At 42.2% G+C, this 25,550-nt stretch overlaps 1 pseudogene across 1 annotated transcript in view; it reads left to right on the forward strand.

Annotated features, from left to right (window-relative positions):
* Positions 1–25,427, forward strand: part of LOC308645792 (olfactory receptor 7E24-like) — a 36,070-nt pseudogene extending 10,643 nt beyond the window's left edge. Inside the window, exon 2 of the transcript in view lies at positions 24,436–25,427. The product of the transcript in view is annotated as an olfactory receptor 7E24-like (transcript). The remainder of the gene's footprint in view (positions 1–24,435) is intronic.
* The last annotated feature ends 123 nt before the right edge of the window (positions 25,428–25,550 follow it).

The raw sequence follows: 25,550 nt of genomic DNA on the forward strand, positions 1-25,550 counted from the left end.
CTCTTGTGCTATGGGTGTCCTATTAAGGAATTTGGAGCCTGACCCCACTATATGTAGATCGGAGCCAACTTTTTCTTCTATCAGACGCCGAGTCTCTGATTTGATATCAAGCTCCTCGATCCATTTTGAGTTAACTTTTGTGCATGGCGAGAGAAAGGGATTCAGTTTCATTTTGTTGCGTATGGATTTCCAGTTTTCCCAACACCATTTGTTGAAGATGCTATCCTTCCTCCATTGCATGCTTTTAGCCCCATTATCAAATATAAGATAGTTGTAACTTCGTGGATTAGTCTCTGTGTCCTCTATTCTATAACATTGGTCCACCCGCCTGTTTTGGTACCAGTACCATGGTGTTTTTGTCACTATTGCTCTGTAATAAAGTTTGAAATCTGGTATTGCTATATGGCCTGATTCACACTTCCTGCTTAGAATTGCTTTTGCTATTCTGGGTCTTTTATTTTTCCATATGAATTTCATGATTGCTTTATCAATTTCTACAAGAAATGCCGTTGGGATTTTGATTGGCATAGCATTAAACCTATAGAGAACTTTTGGTAATGTTGCCATTTTGAAAATGTTAGTTCTGCCTATCCATGAACAGGGTATATTTTTCCATCTTCTAAGATCTTCTTCTACTTCTCTCTTTAGGGTTCTGTAGTTTTCATTGTATAAATCTTTCACCTCTTTTGTTAGGTTGATTCTCAAGTATTTTATTTTATTTTTTGAGGATATTGTGAATGGAGTGTTTTTCCTCATTTCCATTTCAGAAGTTTTGTTGTTGATATACAGAAATGCCTTTGATTTATGCGTGTTGATTTTATATCCTGCCACTTTGCTGAATTAATTTATTAGTTCTAGTAGTTTCTTTGTAGACCCTTTTGGGTCTTCTAGGTATAGAATCATGTTGTCCGCAAATAGTGATAATTTAAGTTCTTCTTTTCCTATTTTTATGCCTTTAATTTCTTTTATCTGTCTAATTGCTCTGGCTAGTATTTCAAAGACTAAATTAAATAGAAGTGGTGAGAGAGGGCATCCCTGTCTTGTTCCAGATTTTAGAGGGAATGCCTTCAACTTTTCTCCATTCAGAATGATTCTAGCCTGAGGCTTAGCATAGATAGCTTTTACAATGTCAAGGTAAGTTCCTGATATCCCTAGTTTTTCTAATGTTTTGAACATAAAGGGATGCTGTACTTTGTCAAATGCTTTCTCTGCGTCTATCGAGATGATCATATGGTTCTTATCTTTAAGTCTATTGATGTGGTGAATAACATTTATTGATTTCCATATATTGAACCATCCTTGCATCCCAGGGATGAATCCTACTTGATCATGGTGCACAATTTTTTTGATGTGTTTTTGTATTCGATTCGCCAGAATTTTATTGAGGATTTTTGCATCTAGGCTCATTAGAGATATTGGTCTGTAGTTTTCTTTCTTTGAGGTGTCTTTGTCTGGTTTTGGAATCAGGGTGATGTTGGCCTCATAGAATGAATTTGGAAGAGCTCCCTCTTTTTCTATTTCCTGAAATAACTTGAAAAGTATTGGTATTAATTCTTCTTTAAAGGTTTTGTAAAACTCCGCTGTATACCCATCCGGTCCTGGGCTTTTCTTGGTTGGTAGTCTTTGGATGGCTTCTTCAATTTCATCCATTGATATTGGTCTGTTCAAATTGTGTGTATCCTCCTGACTCAGTCTGGGCAAATCATATGACTTAAGAAATTTATCGATGTCTTCACTATCTTCTATTTTATTGGAATATAGGTTTTCAAAATAATTTCTAATTGTCTTCTGTATTTCTGTAGCATCTGTTGTGATATTGCCTTTTTCATCCCGTATGTTAGTAATTTGAGTTCTCTCTCTTCTTCTCTTCGTTAGCATGGCTAAAGGTCTGTCGATCTTATTTATTTTTTTGAAGAACCAACTTTTAGTTTTGTTAATTTTTTCAATAGTTTCTTTTGTTTCAACTTCATTGATTTCAGCTCTGATTTTAATTATTTCTTGCCTTCTGCTACATTTGCTGTTGTTTTGCTCTTCCTTTTCTAGGACTTTGAGATGAAGTGTGAGCTCATTTATTTGTTGGTTTTTTCTTTTATTGAGGAATGACCACCAGGCAATGAATTTCCCTCTTAAAACTGCTTTCAGATAGGAAGATGGCGGCCAAGGGAGTGCAGCACACCAGTACGCTGCGCCACTGTGCGGGAGAAACACGAGGTGAAATGGCTGAAGGCTACCTTGGTGGGAATCCCCAGTGAAATTGAAGTGCTCCAGAATCTAGAGGTCAGAATTCCAGCGCGCGGGATTCGGCTGCAGAGGCTTGGTAGCGGGCGATTTCTCCGCACGGAGGAAAGCAGTACTTGGTCGGCGGACCGCCCCGTGGATGGAGTCTGGGACGCGCCCGAGTTAATTAGCCGCGAGTTACCAGAGAGGGATTACAGCGAAGTGGATTCTGCAGGCTCCTGCCAGTGGCACACTAGCCGCGCTGAGTGCTGAATTCCAGCTTTGAAATACAGGAGAGAATCGGTCCAGTTCGTTTCCCGACACCGGTCTGAACACGGAGGAGAACTGCAGCCGCCATCATGGAGAGCTGATGCAATCATCCCTGTTTTCTACTGATCTCAGCTCATTCAACTACAGAACAGGTGATTCCAGGCTGGTATTTGCCTGCGTCGCGCAGACAGATCGCTCAGGCTTGGGACTGGAAACTCTGAGGAGAATACTCTTCAGGCCTCACTCCTGGCAAGGCGGGCGCCGGGCTTTGAGCGGCCAGATTCTAGTTCCCCGGGTTGCTTTGGCCCAGGGCGGGAGATCCTTCTTGGCCCGGGGCTACGGAACCCGCGGCGACTGTGTATTTGACCCTGCCCCTGTCTGAGCGTACACTGAGCTGGGAGAGGTTGGAGCTGCCAGGCCCGGGCGGGGGCCGCCTGGGCCTGAGGCTGGGGTACCTCTGTGGAGCCTGCTCCGAGCAGAGTGTGGCAGGGATCGGAGAGGCTGGGTTCTGGCCCTCGTGGCTGCTTGAGACCAGGGCCGCGGAGCCTGCGGGGACCTCGAGCTGAGGCCAGCCACAAGTGAAACTTGCGACGAGGGGCAGCGGGACTCTGTCTCCTGGAACAGTTTTGACCCGGAGCTGGGGAGCCCGCGGGAAGTGCTTCTTAGACTCTGCTCCCAGGGGAGCGTGCAGCGAGCAGGGAGAGTTTGGTGCGGCCAGGCTTGGGCACCTAGCAGGGAGAGTCTGGTGTGGCCAGGCTTGGGCTCCCGGGGCGGCTTTGGCCTGGGATTGGGGAACCCGCGGCGGTAGCCCTGAGGAGCCTGCTCCTAGCAGAAAGTGGCGGGGATCGGAGAGACCGGCTCCTGGCTCCCGAAGCGGCTCTGGCTCAGGGTTGGGGATCCTACAGGGACTGCTTCTTGGTCCGGGTCCTGCTGGGTGCTGCGGGGGCCTGGAGGGCAGAGTGGAGCTGCCTCCTGTGCCCAGAGCAGGCTAAGGGTCCCGCCGGTGTGGTATCGCGACACCCCAACTGCAGCTGGGGCCGAGGAGAGTAGCCGCCCACGCCTGGAACAGGACCAGCGACCCGACGGCAGGGTAGCCAAGTCAACCCACTTGGAGTAGAGGCCGTGAAGAGCTGCCGTCTGACCCTGCAAGGTAGGCAGTCCTGCGTCCCACTGGCAGGACACGCTCGGCAGCCGGCCAGTGTAGTGGACGAGTAGCATCGAGGCAGTCACGTCACACTGGTTGGAGTGGGGGTTGAACAGAGCCGCCGCCAGCATCCGGAAGGAGCCCAGAGACCCGTTGGAGAGGCAGTTAGGTACCCCCACTGGGAGTGGGGGTTGAGCAGAACTGCAGCCCAGGCTCGCAGGGTGGGCAGATCTGAGACCCACCGGCGGAACAGGCTTGGAGGCCGACCAGCGTGGTAGACACGTCACATCAATTGGAGTAGGGGTGGAGAAGAGCTGCTGCCCACGTCCGGATCAGGACCAACGATCCGAGGACGTGGTAGGAACGTCACCGCAATTGGAGTGGGGGCAGAGTAGAACAGCCACCCGCGCCCGCAGGGCGGGCAGACCTACGACCAACCAGCGTAGTATATAGATCACCCTGATTAGAGGAGGATCACAGCCACTACCCGCCCTACAAGAGAGATATCCCAAATATACAAGAGCAACAAAAATAAACAGGGGGAAAAATTTCAAAAACACAACAGTTTCACGAAGCAGAAAGAAACACAAGCAACATGAAAAGACAAGGAAAGAAAGGACCACAAGCAATGCAGGTCAACTCAACCCTAGAAGAGGTAATAGCTGCAACAGATGGAATGTCAGATAAAGAGTTCAGGATATACATGCTTCAGATGATCTGGACTCTCAAGGAAGACATGAGACAGCAAAATCAGACAATGAAAGATCACATTGACAAGGAACTACAGAAACAAATCCAGGAAGTAAAAGATCAATTTCACAGGGAGCTAGAAGTAATAAAGAACAAACAAATAGAAATCCTAGAAATGCAGGAAGCAATAAACCAACTTAAAACCTCAATTGACAATACTACCAGCAGAATAGATCACTTAGAAGATAGAACATCAGACAATGAAGACAAAGTATTTCAACTTGAGAAGAACATAGACAGTTCAGCAAGACTGCTAAGAAACCATGAGCAGAATATCCAAGAGATATGGGATAACATTAAAAGGCCAAACTTAAGAGTCATTGGGATACAGGAGGGCACAGAGCTCCAAACCAGAGGAATGAACAATCTATTCAATGAAATAATACGAGAAAACTTCCCAGACTTGAGGAATGAAACAGAATCCCATATCCTAGAAGCCTACAGGACGCCAAAAGTGCAAAATCATAAGAGATCCACACCTAGACACATTATAATGAAGATGCCCAACATACAGAATAAGGAGAGAATTTTAAAAGCTACAAGAGAAAGAAAGCAGATTACATTTAGGGGCAAACCAATCAGGATAACAGCTGATCTCTCAACACAGACTCTGAAAGCTAGAAGATTCTGGAATAACATATTTCAAACACTGAAAGAAAATGGGCTCCAACCAAGAATCGTGTATCCGGCGAAATTAAGCTTCAGGATGGAAGATGAAATTAAAACCTTTCACGATAAACAAAAGTTAAAAGAATTCGCAGCTAGAAAACCATCTCTCCAAAAAATCCTTGGCAAAACATTACAGGAAGAGGAAACTGAAAATAACATTGAAAACCATCAGTGGGAGGTAGGACAGTAAAGGGGGGAAAGTAACCAAAGAGGAAAACTAATCAGGTTTAGTAACATAAATAAACAAATATGACTGGAGGAACAAACTTAATCTCAATAATAACCCTAAATGTTAATGGCTTAAACTCACCAATTAAGAGACACAGGCTAGTCGAATGGATCACAAAACAAGATCCAACAATATGTTGCCTACAGGAGACGCATTTGATAGGAAAAGATATACATAGACTGAAGGTGAAAGGCTGGGAAAAATCATTCCACTCATATGGACTGCGGAAACAAGCAGGAGTGTCCATACTCATATCAAACAAAATAGATTTCAAGCCAAAATTAATCAAAAAGGATAAAGAGGGACACTGCATACTGCTCAAGGGAACCATACACCAACAAGACATAACAATCATAAATATATATGCCCAAACAATGGTGCACCTACGTTCATCAAGCAAACTCTTCTCAAGTACAAGAGTCTAATAGACCACCATACAATAATCATGGGAGACTTCAACACACCTCTCTCACCACTGGACAGATCTTCCAAACAAAAGTTAAATAAGGAAACTATAGAACTCAACAACACAATTAACAACCTAGACTTAATTGATATATATAGAATATACCACCCAACATCAAGTAGTTACACATTTTTCTCAGCAGCACATGGATCCTTCCCAAAAATAGATCATATATTATGTCACAGGACAACTCTTAGACAATATAAAGGAGTAGAAATAATACCATGCATCCTATCTGATCATAATGGAATGAAACTGAAAATCAACGATAAAAGAAGGAAGGAAAAATCATGCATCACGTGGAGAATGAACAATAGGTTACTGAATGATCAATGGGTCATAGAAGACATCAAGGAGGAAATTAAAAAATTCTTAGAGATAAATGAAAACACTGACACAACATATTGGAATCTATGGGACACATTGAAAGCAGTTTTAAGAGGAAAATTCATTGCTTGGAGCACATTCCTTAAAAAAAGAAAAAAACAACAAATAAACGATCTCATATATCATCTCAAAATCCTAGAAAAAGAAGAGCAAAATAACAGCAAAAGAAGTAGAAGGCAAGAAATAATTAAAATCAGAGCTGAAATTAATGAAATTGAAACAAAAGAAACAATTGAAAAAATTGACAAAACCAAAAGTTGGTTCTTTGAAAAAATAAATAAAATTGACAGACCCTTAGCCATGCTAACGAAGAGGAGAGAGAACCCAAATTACTAGCATACGGGATGAAAAAGGCAATATCACAACAGACACTTCAGAAATACAGAAGATAATCAGAAATTACTTTGAATCCTTATACTCCAATAAAATAGAAGATAGTGAAGGCATCGATAAATTTCTTAAGTCATATGATCTGCCCAGATTGAGTCAGGAAGATATAGACAACCTAAACAGACCAATAACAAAAGAGGAAATAGAAGAAACCATCAAAAGACTACCAACTAAGAAAAGCCCAGGACCGGATGGGTATACAGCAGAATTTTACAAAACCTTTAAAGAGGAACTAACACCAATACTTTTCAAGTTATTTCAGGAAATAGAAAAAGAGGGAGAACTTCCAAATACATTCTACGAGGCCAACATCACCCTGATTCCTAAACCAGACAAAGACACTTCAAAGAAAGAAAACTACAGACCAATATCTCTAATGAACCTAGATGCAAAAATCCTCAATAAAATTCTGGCGAATCGGATTCAAAAACATATCAAAAAGATTATACACCATGATCAAGTAGGATTCATCCCTGGGATGCAAGGCTGGTTCAATATACGGAAATCAATAAATGTTATTCACCACATCAATAGACTTAAAAATAAGAACCGTATGTATGTTCATCTCGATAGATGCAGAAAAGGCATTCGACAAAGTACAGCATCCCTTTATGTTCAAAACTCTAGAAAATTTAGGGATAACAGGATCATACCTCAACATTGTTAAAGCAATCTATGATAAGCCACAGGCCAGCATCATTCTGAATGGAGAAAAATTGAAGGCATTCCCTCTAAGATCTGTTACAAGACAGGGATGCCCTCTCTCACCACTTCTGTTCAACATAGTCCTCGAAACACTGGCCAGAGCAATTAGACAGACGAAAGAAATTAAAGGCATAAAAATAGGAAAAGAAGAACTTAAATTATCACTATTTGCAGACGATATGATTCTATACCTAACAGACCCAAAAGGGTCTACAAAGAAACTATTAGAGTTAATAAATGAATTCAGCAAAGTGGCGGGATATAAAATCAACACGCATAAATCAAATGCATTCCTGTATATCAGCGACAAATCCTCTGAAACAGAAATGAGGACAACTACATTCACAATATCCCCCCCAAAAATAAAATACCTGGGAATCAATCTAACAAAAGAGGTGAAAGACCTATACAATGAAAACTACAGAACCCTAAAAAGAGACATAGAAGAAGACCTCAGAAGATGGAAAAATATACCCTGCTCATGGATAGGCAGAACTAACATCATCAAAATGGCGATATTACCAAAAGTTCTCTATAAGTTCAATGCTATCCCAATCAAAATCCCAACAGCATTTCTTGTAGAAATAGATAAAACAATCAGGAAATTCACATGGAATAATAAAAGACCCAGAATAGCAAAAACAATGCTAAGCAGGAAGTGTGAACCAGGCGGTATAGCGATACCAGACTTCAAACTATACTACAGAGCAATAGTAACAAAAACAGCATGGTACTGGTACCAAAACAGGCGAGTGGACCAATGGTACAGAATAGAAGACACAGTAACCAATCCGCAAAACTACAACTATCTTATATTTGATAAAGGGGCTAAAAGCATGCAATGGAGGAAGGATAGCATCTTCAACAAATGGTGCTGGGAAAACTGGAAATCCATTTGCATCAAAATGAAACTGAATCCCTTTCTCTCGCCATGCACAAAAGTTAACTCAAAATGGATCAAGGAGCTCGATATTAAATCAGAGACACGGCGTCTGATAGAAGAAAAAGTCGGCTATGATCTACATACTGTGGGGTCAGGCCCCAAATTCCTCAATAGGACACCCATAGCGCAAGAGTTAACAACCAGAATCAACAAATGGGACTTACTCAAACTAAGAAGTTTTCTCTCAACAAAAGAAACAATAAGAGAGATAAACAGGGAGCCTACATCCTGGGAACAAATCTTTACCCCACACACTTCAGATAGAGCCCTAATATCCAGAGTATACAAAGAACTCAAAAAATTAGATAATAAGATAACAAATAACCCAATCAACAAATGGGCCAAGGACCTGAACAGACACTTCTCAGAGGAGGACATACAATCAATCAACAAGTACATGAAAAAATGCTCACCATCTCTAGCAGTCAGAGAAATGCAAATCAAAACCACCCTAAGATACCATCTCACTCCAGTAAGATTGGCAGCCATTAAGAAGTCCAACAACAACAAGTGCTGGCGAGGATGCGGGGAAATGGGTACACTTGTTCATTGTTGGTGGGACTGCAAAATGGTGCAGCCAATTTGGAAAGCAGTATGGAGATTTCTTGGAAAGCTGGGAATGGAACCACCATTTGACCCAGCTATTCCCCTCCTCGGTCTATTCCCTAAAGACCTAACAAGAGCATGCTACAGGGACACTGCTATATCGATGTTCATAGCAGCACAATTCACGATAGCAAGATTGTGGAACCAACCTAGAAGCCCTTCAATAGATGAATGGATTAAAAAAATGTGGCATTTATACACAATGGAGTATTACTCTGCAATAAGAAATGACAAAATCATAGAATTTGGAGGGAAATGGATGGCATTAGAGCAGATTATGCTAAGTGAAGCTAGCCAATCCTTAAAAAACAAATGTCAAATGTCTTCTTTGATATAAGGGGAGTAACCAAGGACAGGGTAGAGACGAAGAGCTGGAGAAGAAGAATAACATTAAACAGGGATGATAGGCGGGAGGGAAAGTGAGAGTTAAGGGAAATTGCATGGAACTGGAAGGTGAGCCTCAGGGTTATACACAATTACATATAAGAGGAAAGGAGGAGTAGGAGAAAAATTATATAAGTGGAAGAAACGATTTATAGTAGAGGGGATGGAGAGAGAGTAGGGGAGGGGAGGGGAGGGGAGGGGTGAGGGGACAGTGGAGAATGGGATAGACAGCAGAATACATCAGTCACTAGAAAGGCAATTTGTAAATCAATGGAAATGTAACTGATGTGACACAGCAATCTGTATACGGGGTAAAAATGGGAGTTCATAACCCACTTGAATCAATGTGTGAAATATGGTATAATAAGAACTATGTAATGTTTTGAACAACCAACAATAAAATAATTTAAAAAAAACATTATATGTAATTGTGTATAACCCTGAGGCTCACCTTCCAGTTCCATGCAATTTCCCTTAATTCTCACTTTCCCTCCCGCCTATCATCCCTGTTTAATGTTATTCTTCTTCTCCAGCTCTTCGTCTCTACCCTGTCCTTGGTTACTCCCCTTATATCAAAGAAGACATTTGACATTTGTTTTTTAAGGATTGGCTAGCTTCACTTAGCATAATCTGCTCTAATGCCATCCATTTCCCTCCAAATTCTATGATTTTGTCATTTCTTATTGCAGAGTAATACTCCATTGTGTATAAATGCCACATTTTTTTAATCCATTCATCTATTGAAGGGCTTCTAGGTTGGTTCCACAATCTTGCTATCGTGAATTGTGCTGCTATGAACATCGATATAGCAGTGTCCCTGTAGCATGCTCTTGTTAGGTCTTTAGGGAATAGACCGAGGAGGGGAATAGCTGGGTCAAATGGTGGTTCCATTCCCAGCTTTCCAAGAAATCTCCATACTGCTTTCCAAATTGGCTGCACCATTTTGCAGTCCCACCAACAATGAACAAGTGTACCCATTTCCCCGCATCCTCGCCAGCACTTGTTGTTGTTGGACTTCTTAATGGCTGCCAATCTTACTGGAGTGAGATGGTATCTTAGGGTGGTTTTGATTTGCATTTCTCTGACTGCTAGAGATGGTGAGCATTTTTTCATGTACTTGTTGATTGATTGTATGTCCTCCTCTGAGAAGTGTCTGTTCAGGTCCTTGGCCCATTTGTTGATTGGGTTATTTGTTATCTTATTATCTAATTTTTTGAGTTCTTTGTATACTCTGGATATTAGGGCTCTATCTGAAGTGTGTGGGGTAAAGATTTGTTCCCAGGATGTAGGCTCCCTGTTTATCTCTCTTATTGTTTCTTTTGTTGAGAGAAAACTTCTTAGTTTGAGTAAGTCCCATTTGTTGATTCTGGTTGTTAACTCTTGTGCTATGGGTGTCCTATTGAGGAATTTGGGGCCTGACCCCACAGTATGTAGATCATAGCCGACTTTTTCTTCTATCAGACACCGTGTCTCTGATTTAATATCGAGCTCCTTGATCCATTTTGAGTTAACTTTTGTGCATGGCGAGAGAAAGGGATTCAGTTTCATTTTGATGCAAATGGATTTCCAGTTTTCCCAGCACCATTTGTTGAAGATGCTATCCTTCCTCCATTGCATGCTTTTAGCCCCTTTATCAAATATAAGATAGTTGTAGTTTTGCGGATTGGTTACTGTGTCTTCTATTCTGTACCATTGGTCCACTCGCCTGTTTTGGTACCAGTACCATGCTGTTTTTGTTACTATTGCTCTGTAGTATAGTTTGAAGTCTGGTATCGCTATACCGCCTGGTTCACACTTCCTGCTTAGCATTGTTTTTGCTATTCTGGGTCTTTTATTATTCCATATGAATTTCCTGATTGTTTTATCTATTTCTACAAGAAATGCTGTTGGGATTTTGATTGGGATAGCATTGAACTTATAGAGAACTTTTGGTAATATCGCCATTTTGATGATGTTAGTTCTGCCTATCCATGAGCAGGGTATATTTTTCCATCTTCTGAGGTCTTCTTCTATGTCTCTTTTTAGGGTTCTGTAGTTTTCATTGTATAGGTCTTTCACCTCTTTTGTTAGATTGATTCCCAGGTATTTTATTTTTGGGGGGGATATTGTGAATGTAGTTGTCCTCATTTCTGTTTCAGAGGATTTGTCGCTGATATACAGGAATGCATTTGATTTATGCGTGTTGATTTTATATCCCGCCACTTTGCTGAATTCATTTATTAACTCTAATAGTTTCTTTGTAGACCCTTTTGGGTCTGTTAGGTATAGAATCATATCGTCTGCAAATAGTGATAATTTAAGTTCTTCTTTTCCTATTTTTATGCCTTTAATTTCTTTCGTCTGTCTAATTGCTCTGGCCAGTGTTTCGAGGACTATGTTGAACAGAAGTGGTGAGAGAGGGCATCCCTGTCTTGTAACAGATCTTAGAGGGAATGCCTTCAATTTTTCTCCATTCAGAATGATGCTGGCCTGTGGCTTATCATAGATTGCTTTAACAATGTTGAGGTATGATCCTGTTATCCCTAAATTTTCTAGAGTTTTGAACATAAAGGGATGCTGTACTTTGTCGAATGCCTTTTCTGCATCTATCGAGATGAACATACATACGGTTCTTATTTTTAAGTCTATTGAAGTGGTGAATAACATTTATTGATTTCCGTATATTGAACCAGCCTTGCATCCCAGGGATGAATCCTACTTGATCATGGTGTATAATCTTTTTGATATGTTTTTGAATCCGATTCGCCAGAATTTTATTGAGGATTTTTGCATCTAGGTTCATTAGAGATATTGGTCTGTAGTTTTCTTTCTTTGAAGTGTCTTTGTCTGGTTTAGGAATCAGGGTGATGTTGGCCTCGTAGAATGTATTTGGAAGTTCTCCCTCTTTTTCTATTTCCTGAAATAACTTGAAAAGTATTGGTGTTAGTTCCTCTTTAAAGGTTTTGTAAAATTCTGCTGTATACCCATCCGGTCCTGGGCTTTTCTTATTTGGTAGTCTTTTGATGGTTTCTTCTATTTCCTCTTTTGTTATTGGTCTGTTTAGGTTGTCTATATCTTCCTGACTCAATCTGGGCAGATCATATGACTTAAGAAATTTATCGATGCCTTCACTATCTTCTATTTTATTGGAGTATAAGGATTCAAAGTAATTTCTGATTATCTTCTGTATTTCTGAAGTGTCTGTTGTGATATTGCCTTTTTCATCCCGTATGCTAGTAATTTGGGTTCTCTCTCTTCTTCTCTTCGTTAGCATGGCTAAGGGTCTGTCAATTTTATTTATTTTTTCAAAGAACCAACTTTTGGTTTTGTCAATTTTTTCAATTGTTTCTTTTGTTTCAATTTCATTAATTTCAGCTCTGATTTTAATTATTTCTTGCCTTCTACTTCTTTTGCTGTTATTTTGCTCTTCTTTTTCTAGGATTTTGAGATGATATATGAGATCGTTTATTTGTTGTTTTTTTCTTTTTTTAAGGAATGTGCTCCAAGCAATGAATTTTCCTCTTAAAACTGCTTTCAATGTGTCCCATAGATTCCAATATGTTGTGTCAGTGTTTTCATTTATCTCTAAGAATTTTTTAATTTCCTCCTTGATGTCTTCTATGACCCATTGATCATTCAGTAACCTATTGTTCATTCTCCACGTGATGCATGATTTTTCCTTCCTTCTTTTATCGTTGATTTTCAGTTTCATTCCATTATGATCAGATAGGATGCATGGTATTATTTCTACTCCTTTATATTGTCTAAGAGTTGTCCTGTGACATAATATATGATCTATTTTTGGGAAGGATCCATGTGCTGCTGAGAAAAATGTGTAACTACTTGATGTTGGGTGGTATATTCTATATATATCAATTAAGTCTAGGTTGTTAATTGTGTTGTTGAGTTCTATAGTTTCCTTATTTAACTTTTGTTTGGAAGATCTGTCCAGTGGTGAGAGAGGTGTGTTGAAGTCTCCCATGATTATTGTATGGTGGTCTATTAGACTCTTGTACTTGAGAAGAGTTTGCTTGATGAACGTAGGTGCACCATTGTTTGGGCATATATATTTATGATTGTTATGTCTTGTTGGTGTATGGTTCCCTTGAGCAGTATGCAGTGTCCCTCTTTATCCTTTTTGATTAATTTTGGCTTGAAATCTATTTTGTTTGATATGAGTATGGACACTCCTGCTTGTTTCCGCAGTCCATATGAGTGGAATGATTTTTCCCAGCCTTTCACCTTCAGTCTATGTATATCTTTTCCTATCAAATGCGTCTCCTGTAGGCAACATATTGTTGGATCTTGTTTTGTGATCCATTCGACTAGCCTGTGTCTCTTAATTGGTGAGTTTAAGCCATTAACATTTAGGGTTATTATTGAGATTAAGTTTGTTCCTCCAGTCATATTTGTTTATTTATGTTACTAAACCTGATTAGTTTTCCTCTTTGGTTACTTTCCCCCCTTTACTGTCCTACCTCCCACTGATGGTTTTCAATGTTATTTTCAGTTTCCTCTTCCTGTAATGTTTTGCCAAGGATTTTTTGGAGAGATGGTTTTCTAGCTGCGAATTCTTTTAACTTTTGTTTATCGTGAAAGGTTTTAATTTCATCTTCCATCCTGAAGCTTAATTTCGCCGGATACACGATTCTTGGTTGGAGCCCATTTTCTTTCAGTGTTTGAAATATGTTATTCCAGGATCTTCTAGCTTTCAGAGTCTGTGTTGAGAGATCAGCTGTTATCCTGATTGGTTTGCCCCTAAATGTAATCTGCTTTCTTTCTCTTGTAGCTTTTAAAATTCTCTCCTTATTCTGTATGTTGGGCATCTTCATTATAATGTGTCTAGGTGTGGATCTCTTATGATTTTGCACTTTTGGCGTCCTGTAGGCTTCTAGGATATGGGATTCTGTTTCATTCCTCAAGTCTGGGAAGTTTTCTCGTATTATTTCATTGAATAGATTGTTCATTCCTCTGGTTTGGAGCTCTGTGCCCTCCTGTATCCCAATGACTCTTAAGTTTGGCCTTTTAATGTTATCCCATATCTCTTGGATATTCTGCTCATGGTTTCTTAGCAGTCTTGCTGAACTGTCTATGTTCTTCTCAAGTTGAAATACTTTGTCTTCATTGTCTGATGTTCTATCTTCTAAGTGATCTATTCTGCTGGTAGTATTGTCAATTGAGGTTTTAAGTTGGTTTATTGCTTCCTGCATTTCTAGGATTTCTATTTGTTTGTTCTTTATTACTTCTAGCTCCCTGTGAAATTGATCTTTTACTTCCTGGATTTGTTTCTGTAGTTCCTTGTCAATGTGATCTTTCATTGTCTGATTTTGCTGTCTCATGTCTTCCTTGAGAGTCCAGATCATCTGAAGCATGTATATCCTGAACTCTTTATCTGACATTCCATCTGTTGCAGCTATTACCTCTTCTAGGGTTGAGTTGACCTGCATTGCTTGTGGTCCTTTCTTTCCTTGTCTTTTCATGTTGCTTGTGTTTCTTTCTGCTTCGTGAAACTGTTGTGTTTTTGAAATTTTTCCCCCTGTTTATTTTTGTTGCTCTTGTATATTTGGGATATCTCTCTTGTAGGGCGGGTAGTGGCTGTGATCCTCCTCTAATCAGGGTGATCTATATACTACGCTGGTTGGTCGTAGGTCTGCCCGCCCTGCGGGCGCGGGTGGCTGTTCTACTCTGCCCCCACTCCAATTGCGGTGACGTTCCTACCACGTCCTCGGATCGTTGGTCCTGATCCGGACGTGGGCAGCAGCTCTTCTCCACCCCTACTCCAATTGATGTGACGTGTCTACCACGCTGGTCGGCCTCCAAGCCTGTTCCGCCGGTGGGTCTCAGATCTGCCCACCCTGCGAGCCTGGGCTGCAGTTCTGCTCAACCCCCACTCCCAGTGGGGGTACCTAACTGCCTCTCCAACGGGTCTCTGGGCTCCTTCCGGATGCTGGCGGCGGCTCTGTTCAACCCCCACTCCAACCAGTGTGACGTGACTGCCTCGATGCTACTCGTCCACTACACTGGCCGGCTGCCGAGCGTGTCCTGCCAGTGGGACGCAGGACTGCCTACCTTGCAGGGTCAGACGGCAGCTCTTCACGGCCTCTACTCCAAGTGGGTTGACTTGGCTACCCTGCCGTCGGGTCGCTGGTCCTGTTCCAGGCGTGGGCGGCTACTCTCCTCGGCCCCAGCTGCAGTTGGGGTGTCGCGATACCACACCGGCGGGACCCTTAGCCTGCTCTGGGCACAGGAGGCAGCTCCACTCTGCCCTCCAGGCCCCCGCAGTACCCAGCAGGACCCGGACCAAGAAGCAGTCCCTGTAGGATCCCCAACCCTGAGCCAGAGCCGCTTCGGGAGCTAGGAGCCGGTCTCTCCGATCCCCGCCACTTTCTGCTAGGAAGAGGCTCCTCAGGGCAACCGCCGCGGGTTCCCCAAACCCAGGCCAGAGCCGCCCCGGGATCCCAAGCCTGGCCGCACCAGACTCTCCCTGCTAGGTGCCCAAGCCTGGCCGCACCAAACTCTCCCTGCTCGGTGTACGCTCCCCTTGGAGCAGAGTCTAAGACGCACTTCCCGCGGGCTCTCCAGCTCCGGGTCAAAACTGTTCCAGGAGACAGAGACCCGCTGCCCCTCGTCGCAAGTTTCACTTGTGGCTGGCCTCAGCTCGCGGTCCCCGCAGGCTCCGCGGCCCTGGTCTCAAGCAGCCACGAGGGCCAGAACCCAGCCTCTCCGATCCCTGCCACACTCTGCTCGGAGCAGAGTCCACAGAGGTACCCCAACCTCAGGCCCAGGCGGCCCCCGCCCGGGCCTGGCAGCTCCAACCTCTCCCAGCTCAGTGTACGCTCAGACAGGGGCAGGGTCAAAGACACAGTCACCGCGGGTTCCGTAGCCCCGGGCCAAGAAGGATCTCCCGCCCTGGGCCAATGCAACCCGGGGAACTTAAATCTGGCCGCTCAAAGCCCGGCGCCCGCCTTGCCAGGGGTGAGGCCTGAAGAGTATTCTCCTCAGAGTTTCCAATCCCGAGCCTGAGCGATCTGTCTGCGCGACGCAGGCAAATACCAGCCTGGAATCACCTGTTCTGTAGTTGAATGAGCTGAGATCGTAGAAAACAGGGATGATTGCGTCAGCTCTCCATGATGGCGGCTGCAGTTCTCCTGCGTGTTTCGACCGGTGTCGGGAAACGAACTGGACCGATTCTCTCCTGTATTTCAAAGCTGGAATTCAGCACTCAGCGCGGCTAGTGTGCCACTGGCAGGAGCCTGCAGAATCCGCTTCGCTGTAATCCCTCTCTGGTAACTCGCGGCTAATTAACTCGGGCGCGTCCCGGACTCCATCCACGGGGCGGTCCGCCGACCAAGTACTGCTTCGCTCCCTTCGGAGAAATCGCCCGCTACCAAGCCCCTGCAGCCGAATCCCGCGTGCTGGAATTTTGACCTCTAGATTCTGGAGCACTTCAATTTCACTGGGGATTCCCACCGAGGTAGCCTTCATCCATTTCACCTCGTGTTTCTCCCACACAGTGGCGCAGCGTACTGGTGTGCTGTACTCCCTTGGCCGCCATCTTCTAGGGTCCTATGTAATGTTTTGAACAACCAACAATAAAATAATTAAAAAAAAAACTGCTTTCATTGTATCCCATAGATTCTGATATGTTGTGTCTGTATTTTCATTTACCTCTAAGAATTTTTTGATTTCCTCCTTTATGTGTTCTGTAACCCATTGATCATTCAGTAATATATTGTTCATTTTCCATGTGATGTAGGATTTTTCCTTCCTTCTTTTATCATTGATTTCCAGTTTCATTCCATTATGATCAGATAAAATGCATGGTATTATCTCCACCCCTTTATATTTACTGAGGGTTGCCCTATGGCATAATATATGGTCTATTTTTGAGAAGGATCCATGTGCTGCTGAGAAAAAAGTATATCCATTTGATGATGGTTGATATATTCTATATATGTCAGTTAAGTCTAGGTTATTGATTGTGGTATTGAGTTCTATAGTTTCTTTATTCAACTTTTGTTTGGAGGATCTGTCCAATGTGAGAGAGGTGTGTTGAAGTCACCCATAATTATTGTGTTGTGGTCTATTTGATTCTTGAACTTGAGGAGAATTTGTTTTATGAATGTCACAGCACCATTATTTGGTGCATAAATATTGATAATTATTATGTCTTGTTGGTGAATGGTTCCTTTTAACAGTATATAATGTCCTTCCTTATCCCTTTTGATTAACTTAGTCTTGAAGTCGATTTTATTCGATATGAGGATGTCTACCCCTGCTTGCTTATGAGGACCGTGTGCGTGGTATATTTTTTCCCATCCTTTCACCTTCAGCCTGTGTATATCTTTTCCAATCAGATGTGTCTCCTGGAGGCAGCATATTGTTGGATTTTTTTTTTAATCCATGATACCAGCCTATGTCGCTTTATTGGAGAGTTTAAGCTATTAACATTCAGAGTTCCTATTGATATATGGTTTGTACTTCCAGCCATGTTTGATTATTTAACAGTTTTTTTTTAAAAAAAAATAGTTTGTTTCTCCATGATTATCTTTCCCCTTGCCCTCTGTCTTTACCGAGGCACTTCCCACTGATGGTTTTGGTTATTGTTTTTCATTTCTTCCTCGTGTAATGTTTTGCTCAAAATGCTTTGTAATGCTGGTTTTCTGGCTGCAAATTCTTTTAACTTTTGTTTATCATGAAAGATTTTTATTTCATTGTCATACCTGAAGCTTAATTTTGCTGGATACAGAATTCTTGGTTGGCATCCATTGTCTTTCAGTGTTTGAAATACATTGTTCCATGACCTTCTTGCTTTCAGCGTCTGTGATGAAAAATCCGTTGTTAACCTTATTGGTTTACCCCTAAATGTAATCTGTCTCCTTTCTCTTGTAGCTTTTAATATTTTCTCTTTGTTCTGTATATTGGATATCTTCATAACAATGTGTCTTGGCGTTGGTTTACTGTGATTTTGTGTGCTTGGTGTCCTGTATGCATCTTCAATTTGTATATCTGTTTCCTTTTTTATTTCTGGAAAGTTTTCTGTAATTATTTCATTCAGCAGGTTACTCATTCCCTTGGTTTGAATCTCTGTACCATCTTCTATCCCAATGACTTGTAAGTTTGGTTTTTTTATGTTATCCCATAACTCTTGGATGTTTTTCTCGAGATTTTTTACCAGCCTTTCTGAGTTGGCTAGACTCTTTTCAAGATGATATATTTTGTCTTCATTATCTGATGTTCTGGCTTCTACTTGCTCCACTCTCTTAGTGATACTCTCAATTGAGTTTTTAATTTGGTTTATCGTTTCCTTCATTTCTAGAATTATTGTTTGATTATTTTTTATAATCTCTATCTCCTGATAAAGATGCTTAACTTCTTCTTTTATCTGTTTATGTAATTCATTCTCAATGTGTTCTTTCGCTGCTTGAATTTGCTGTCTCGTATCCTCTTTAAGGTTCCATTCCATCTGTCTAAGGTGTTCCTTGAGTTCTTTATATGACCATTTTTCTGATGACTCTAGGTCCTCCTGAATATTTAGGCTGTCCTGCATTGTTTGTACTCCTTTTCTTCCTTGCTTTTTCAAGTTGCTCATGTTACTTCTTGTTCTGTTTGACTGCTGAGTTACTATTTACTCCTATAAATTTATTTGATGCTTGGGAGGAAAGATATTAGAAGGGAAGGGAAGAAGTCACTAAAGAGAATGAGAGTAAGCAGGTAGAATTTAAGGAAGGGGGAATAAGAAAATTGAAAAGAAATGAAAAGACAAAAGAAGAAACAAAAATAGGAAATAAAAAAAGAAAAAAATTAAAATTAAAATTAGAAGAAAAAAATTTTAAAAAAATTGTAAAAAAAATTTAAAAAACAACAAGAAAGAAAAATGAAAATGAAAGAAAAAACCCAAATCAAAAAAAAAGAGGAAAAAAAAACTAATAAATGCAGTCTTAGAGTTTGATTAACTTCTCTTCCAGTAGGTGGCGCTGTGCCCACCAGGCCAAGTTTCTCCTGTCAATACGTGGGAACCAATCACTGTGCAACAGCTCCTCCTCCCAGACTCCAATCCTGAGTGCCTAGGGCCTCCTCTTGTGTCTAGTCACTTCCCACTTTTCCTCTAGCCAGGCCCCTCTCACGGGTGCCGCTCACCACAATACTGGCTACACGCCAGGTCTGCTGCTCCCGGGAGCCCTGTTTTCATGAACGACTGGGCACACTCTTCCAGTTTGCCATTCCCTCAGACCCTAAGTTTGTAGAGCCTGGGGTTGAGAATCCTCAGCGAATTTTACTTGCCCTCCGGTAGCCACGCCCCCAGTAGTTGGTGCAAGAGACCTCAGTTGTCAGCACTGGTGGGAGCGGTAGCCGGTAGTTTCACGCTGCCGCGGGTCCTGTGCCACGGGTCCTGCGCCACATCTGATTCCCTCGGTCTCGCTATGGCCCTCACGGGAGAGCTGGGAGGGGCCCTTACGGGAGAGCTGGGAGGGGCCCTTAAGGTTTCCCCGATGTGTGGAGAGGGAAGGCTAGGGAATTACACACCTGTAGCCACAGGTTTCAATGAAGTTATCTCCTCCACCGAAGTCTGGTGACGTCAGTTCGCTGCCATGGTAGTATCTCTTGCAAATGGCGACAGTTCGTTTCCCTTTGCCGGGTGACCAATGCAACGGGTGGGTCCTTACTGTCTCTCCAAGCACCATTTCAAACCTGTGGCCACTACCTATGAAGGCTCGGTTGGCATTTACCTCCGTAGGAACAGAAGGGCCGACCAGTTGTTTCAGCCGGATGGATTAGTGCTGAGTCACAGCTGTTTGTCTGCGGGAAGCAGGCGAACGGGAGCTTGAATTCAGCTGATCCGGGCTCAGTGTGTGTTCTGAGAGGCCCAAACTGTTCGCCCAAGATCCACGTCAGTTCAGCATTGCCTAGTGATCCTGAGCAAACAGACTTTGGATTGTTTACGACTCCCTATGCCCGCACAGCTGAAGAGGTCAGAGACTTGATCTCTCCGCGCCCGCCGCCATGTTCTATGATGTATATTTGTGATAAAATGACTAACTCTTTAACTTCTGGTATCAAAGAGTCCATGCCATGTTTGGCACAAGGAGTTAAAAGAATAAACAATAAAAAAGTTTTAATAATTGGATAGACCCTGCTCTGTGCACAGGTCCTGGCCATACTCAGTGGGGTTTCAACACACTGGTGCTCTCTCTGTACCTTCATCCCACTCAGGAATGTCCCTCAGAGGCAGTGACAAGATTGAGTACCTCTTGTTTGTGTCTGTGTCATGGACACATGAGCCCCACACTTCCCCTTCACAGCATATACATCATTCAGTTGCTCATGAACAATGGTAGAGATGTTCACAAGCCTATGACAAACAAAATAGGTACAAAGGGGAATAACAGGAGACCTTAGAGCTTGGTCTTAGACACACTTTAGAGTTTCACCTAATTCCAATGCTGCAGTGTCCATTGACAATTGTATTCTTCAATAGATTCACTATTTTCCTGATGACTGAATGTTAAAGATAAGAAAAGAAAAGAAAAGAAAAAGGGCCTGGGGCTTTGGCTCAGCAGTAGAACACTTGCCTAGTATGAGTGAGGCACTGGTTTCAATTCTTAGCACTGCATTTAAATAAATAAAATAAAGGTCTATCAACAATCCCCCCAAAACTTTAAAAACAAGCATACAAGAAACCCCATAGCGACAAAGTAAATGCCACTGAAGGGTATACTTAGTTTGGTTCTCATGGCAATTTTGGCTATTTGTATTCTACCCTAATAAGAATGGACCTTGTACTATCACGTGTAACTAATTAAAACAAATAAAAAAAATTAGAATTAAAAAAGATGGACCTTCAAAATAGATGTACCTTTAAAATTATAGAAATGAAAGTAGTAAATTGAACACACAGCTGAGCTCATCATTAGTTTTGAGGTTTAAAATTCATGTGGAAGTGGATTTTCTTTGTCTTCCCCATGATGGGAAGTCCTTGGAGATTGAGATATCCTGGACCAATTAGTCTAATTATAATCTCTGTATTGATCTTCCAAGATCATATAATAGTCCTCACTCAGCCTGGGCTTGTAGTCCTTCAGGTGATGGCAGTGTTCAGTGACCTGTGTAGATGTCTATCCTCCTGAGGTGTCTGCATCAGGAAGCTCCTGAGCACATGATCTGTTCCTGTGGACACAGTTGCTCCTTCCTTGGGCTCCACACTTGGTAGCATCTCAGGATCAGAACTTCTTGGTCATGATCCTGCAGTTTAGCAGCATGACCCAGTAAGTGCAGAGGGGGCCTTGGATGTGGGAAGGACTGGGGAAGTAGTGTTACCTCAGCACAGGGGCAAACACCACAGAGTAGCCAGGTGGGAGGACACCAGCATGCATGTTCAATTTAGGGTTGTGGGGTTCATGCTTTTGTTTCTGGTGGGGAGATGAGGAATCTTATTCAAAATGTGCTCTCCACCCACACTGGTTCTAACACAGAAATCTCAACCACAACTGCACAAAATGGGTCCTCAAAAGTGTTTCCTAAGCTCTATGAAGGGCTAGGGTGGTGGTGATGAAGATGAGGAGGAGGAGGACAGAAGACAGAGCACCATGAACTGAGGTGCAGGGCTTCCCAGGCTCAGGGCTGAGCAATGTGCTCTGTGTCAATTGTTTCATTTCATGTGCACCATCTCACTTTAGTTATATGTGTCCACATTATTATTATTATTGTATAGAAAATGAAGAAATGTGTTTTACTTATGTAACTTATACTGCTTTGTTAGTATGAAAGAGCACAGCCTTGTTTGCGTTGGGCTGTCTGACCATGGACACAGGGCATCACATGAGGATCCTGGAAGGCTGTCCCATTAGCAAGCCAAACAGCCCTTCCTCTTCCCTGTCACTCCAGAAAGAGAGCTTTGTCCTCTGTGCTCTTCCTTGTGGGATTCCTGGGGATCAAAGGGCAGAGCAATGGGGGGCACCTGTTGTATGAACTATGGAAGAACAGCCACAGGTCACTGGAGAGGTCACAGTAGGGAGGCTGATGATCATTCAGCACAGATCACACTCTTGGGCCCCCTCCAGAACCTCCATGAGCTCACCACATGCCCCTCCATGCTGTAAAACAGGCCGCTGAATCTCAAAGCAGACCTAAGTTCAGGTCTTGTTTTCATCCCTGCTCATGCAGCTGGAAACATTTTTGTAATAGACCCGTGGTTAAGAACTGTAGACCTATGCTGAAAACTGTCTGCTGGGAATGAATAAAAATATGTGATGTGCAGTGTCAGTGTAAAAAGAGGTCACTAGTGTTACTAGTGTCTCCCAATTCAGCCTTGTCCTCTTGAGATGATTTCTAGTTGATGCAACTGCAGTGAGTCAGAATTAAGTAGATACTGTTGCTCTTATGTGAAAAATATGGCATGTACAAATAAATTTTGGGAAGAATAAAACCTGGATATTATTATTGCTGTTAGTAATGACTAGGTAAATCTGCATGCCACTGAACTCATGCATCCTGTGACCTGGAGTGACAGTTTTCCTATTTCTGAATGGGACATTTATTTCTGACCCTCCTATTAGAATTTTCCCTGGGAGTAGAGACAAATTAAACTAGTGTCTTCCTATGTCCATGCTTTGGACATAGAGACCCCCTTTTTTTCTTATTTTTTAAAGATTTTAAAATTTGTTTTAATTAGTTACACATGACTGTAGAATGCATTTCTGCACTTTGATATATCATACATAGATGGGACATAATTTCTGAGTTTTCTGAGTGTACATGTCGCAGAATCACATTGGTCATGTAGTCACGATATACCCTCAGTAATAATGTCTGCTTCATTCCACTGTCTTTCCTATCCCCACATCCCTTCCCTCTGCCTACTCTAAGGTAACACTATTCTTCCCTAGTGCCACCTGCCTTAGTGAATTAGCATCCACACATTGTTTTTATTTAATACTATCCACAGTAGACAAATTTTGAGACATCATGGTGGAGATTCTCATGGGTTTGAAGAAAGTCAATAAGGCAGAGCTGAAGGGGCACTTAATGCTGCAGCCTTCCACTGAGGCACAGAGTTTCACCTCCTTCCAGCCTCCAGTGCCCTTGACCATGGATTTCTTCTGTAAGAATGGAATCTTATATTAAATCACAATTTTTATTGTGTGACTCAATATTTATTGGGCTTCAAATTTCTCTTTGATGCTGCACATGTTGTGGAGATGGTGTTATAATCTGTGTTTCCCTTAAGCCGTGAGCAGGGAGAAGAGGAGAGATTCGCACACTGTCCTCACACTGGCAGGTGGGGTGTGGGTCTGAAATGCTGCCTTCCTGACTCCAGCCCAGGCACCAGCTCTTCTGCTGCAGCCAGAGGGAAACAGTATTCCCTATACAAGACGAACTTTCTTCAGGAGTCTTCAAGGACAGCATATTACTAGTTAGTGTTTAGCCTCATATTCATCATATATATTAAGATTGAGAAGATGTAGGTGATATTGACTGTCATTTATGTCATAGTGACATAAATGTTGGTCATTAATAGTATATTTGTACATTGGAAATCATTCAACTATTCCTGGCCAACGTATTACACAGGCACTCTTACTTGTGTGACCTGGTGAGAGGCAAAAGCATTTTGAAATGTTTGACATATTAATAAACTTCCCCATTAAATGGTGTCCTTTCTTCAGGTAACACTTCTCATCATATTTATTCAAATTTTAAGTTTACAATGACAAGGATGTTTATTTTATATTCTATCATTTTTAAAGAAAAAAATACAAATCCACACAGAAGGCAATGAGAAGTGGAAAGAATGATGAGACCCCTTGCAGTAAAAGGGCACATGCTGCTCTCTGGTCAGGATCCCTCACCCTTGCTCTAGTATTCAGGAAAATCAATCCTTGCACAATTGTAAAAATCTTGTCTAAGAACTTTGTCCAAAGGCCTAAAAATAAAATAAGGTATCAAACTGCTTCTTAATTTCCCTTAAAGGAAGGGCATTCCTCATTAACTATTTTTTCCTTAAACAATAAGACATATTTCATTGTGATCATGAATTTCTTTCCTCGGCTCCTAGATTTCAAACATTGCTCAGTTCAATATCTCTAAGGTGAGTATGGAAAGAGGGTTGAATGAGGGATAAAGGGGAATGAAAGAGTGTGCAGAGGCTGGGTGTTTCATTACTGAGCATTATTATTGAAGGTGCATAGACCTAAGTGTGAGCACCTTCCTTGTGCCTGCCTGAATCCCAAGTATACATTGTGATGGGTGCTTATTTTGTTATTTTCCTTTTCTCACCCTCATTGCTGTTTCAAAAGGTGTTCAAGCAAAATAGACACACAAAATCTAACAGGTGTCTCTGAATTCCAACTCCTGATCCTGTCTGAGGATCCAGACCTGCAGCCCCTTCTCTTTGGACTGTTCCTGTCTATGTACCTGGTCACAGTGCTTGGGAACCTGATCATCATCCTGGCCGTCAGCTCTGACCCCCACCTCCACACCCCCATGTACTTTTTCCTCTCCAACCTGTCATTGGCTGACATCTGCTTCATCTCCACCACAGTCCCAAAGATGCTGGTGAACATCCAGACTCACAGCAGAGTCATCTCCTATGTGGGCTGCCTGACACAGATGTCTCTTTTTGCCATTTTTGTCTGTATGGATGACATGCTTCTGACTGTGATGGCCTATGACTGGTTTGTGCTGTCACCTTCTGCAGTATTCAGTTATTATGAGCCCTCACCTCTGTGGCTTCTTAGTTTTGGTGTCTTTCTTGCTGAGTCTTTTGGACTCCCAGCTGCACAGTTTGATGATTTTAAAAATTACCAGCTTCAAGGATGTGGAAATTTCTAGTTTCTTCTGTGACCCTTCTCAACTTCTGAATCTTTCCTGTTTGAACACCTTCTCTGATAACATTGTGAAATATTTACTTGCTGTCATATATAGCCTTTTTCCCATCTCAGGGATCTTTTTCTCTTACTACAAAATTATTTCCTCCATTCTGAGGATCCCATCCTCAGGTGGGAAGTACAAAGCCTTCTCCACCTGTGGCTCTCACCTGGCAATTGTTTGCTTATTTTTTGGAACAGCCTCAGAGGTGTACCTTGGATCAGCTGTGTCACATTCTCCCAGAAATGGTTCAGTGGCCTCAATGATGTACACTGTGGTCACCCCCATGCTGAATCCTTTCATCTACAGCCTGAGGAACAGGGACATTAAAAGGGCCCTGAGGAGGCTGCAACAGGATGGTCTAATCTCACCCCTTGTGGTGTCTAGTTGCAATATGTTTTGGAAAATGCAGAAAAGCTAAATACACGGTTTTGTCAATATGCCCCTGGGTCTAATTTTTCACCAAGTTTTATAGTAGAATGGTTGGAACTCATTTTGGGAAAGGATGTTTGGAAGTTTTCACATTGGGAACAAATTTTTAGTT

This window comes from Spermophilus citellus, assembly GCF_964194105.1.
Source record: "Spermophilus citellus genome assembly, chromosome: 3".
NCBI lineage: Eukaryota > Metazoa > Chordata > Mammalia > Rodentia > Sciuridae > Spermophilus > Spermophilus citellus.